We start from the raw sequence: 1,611 nt of genomic DNA, 5'->3' as shown, positions 1-1,611 counted from the left end.
TGTGAGTTCAGGCACTGGCATACAAGAAGGTTTCAGGCCTGGCTGATCATTGGATATAGACACAGGAGCCTTCTTAGCAGCCAGAGAGTTGCTGATCCTCCGTATTCAGCACTGCTGTGGCTGCTACCCCAATCCTGTGCACTCCTATGGTGCTCACCAAAGATGCTGGCGACTGGAGAGGTCCAAGAACTGGAAAATATACATTGCAACAAAATCTCTGTTTATGATTGTGCAGGCAGTTCTAATGATGAAACAGCCTGTTAGTGCTAGAATGAAGGGAATCAACCTTTCCTCTCATTTCCATTTCTCCTCCCTCCTCCTCCTACTTTCTCCTGTTTCCAGCTACACACTCCCTTGAGCTGGCTCATGCTGGTGCTTGAGAGATCTTTTTGTTGCTACTTTGGCTCACTAATTAGCAGAAAAACATTAATGTTTTTTGGTGGATTTCATTTCTGCTGGGGCAATGAGTTAAGTACTCCCTCAGAAGAGCTCAACAGCTGCTGGGACTGGCTGAGGACAGCAGAAAGAGACTGAGGTGGGAGCAGACCTCCTTTCTAGGTGCTGGAGGACTGCTAAACTCGTCTACTAAACACTCTGGTATCTTAGGTGAAGAGAAGCTCTAAGGCACTCAGCACATTTAATTATCTATATGATGAACAAGATTTGACAACAGGTAAAGAATCATAATGAAGAAGGATTTTAAAGACTGAAAATTGATGCTAGAGAAGTTCATGCTCTAAATAAGGCAAATGGGGAATAATTATGGTAATTGACTTATGAAAGCCTTTTTCCAAGCTTGTTTTGGGATTTCCCTGTTGCTGGTACAATTTACATCATGGTTTCTCCAGGGGAGAGGGGGACAGCATGGCTTCTGACAGATACCCATGAAAGAAGGCCCAGACAGGTGCTGGACCACAGGACACTGCCCCCGGCTCTGGCATGTCACAGCTTGCCTGGACAGCACATCCATGCCTGGACAGCAGACACAAAAAACAAAGCTGATTCGAGGTGATTAGTGGAGCATACCTTATTATAGGAGAAACACCCCCCCCCAAAAAAAAAAAACCAAACAAAAACCCAAAGCAAAACCCCAAACCAAACCAAAAAAGTTGGAAAATGAGCAGAAAATTATACTTTTTACTCCACGAAGACAACAGCTGTGAACCAATAACAGCAAATGATTGAGGCAAAGGCAGTAGAAAAAGAAAGCAAGCCAGGGGTAAGTCTCAGACAAAGAGGCTCAGGAGGTACCTCATTGCTCGCTACAGCTGCCTGAAAGGAGGGGTGGGGGGGTGGAGGTCGGTCTCTTCTGCCGTGCCTGCAGTGAGAGGACTAGGGGAGATGGCCTGAGACAGATTCAGATTAAGTATTAGAAAAATTTTTTTAACTGTTACGGTGTTCAGGCGTTGGAATAGGTTGCCCAGGGAGGTGGTGGAGTCACCATCCCCGGAGGCATTCAAGAGGCGCCTGGATCTGGCGCTGCGTGATGCGGTTTAGGGGTTACAGAGGTAGTGTTGGGTGGGCGGTTGGACCTGATGATCTTAAAGGTCTCCTCCAACTTTGATGATTCTGTGATTCTAAACGAAACAAGCGGCCAGAGGAGAGCGAGGC

This window comes from Manacus vitellinus, unplaced genomic scaffold (genome assembly GCF_001715985.3).
Source record: "Manacus vitellinus isolate BGI_N305 unplaced genomic scaffold, ASM171598v3 scaffold_1_pilon, whole genome shotgun sequence".
NCBI lineage: Eukaryota > Metazoa > Chordata > Aves > Passeriformes > Pipridae > Manacus > Manacus vitellinus.
Note: the sequence above shows the minus strand (reverse complement) of the source record.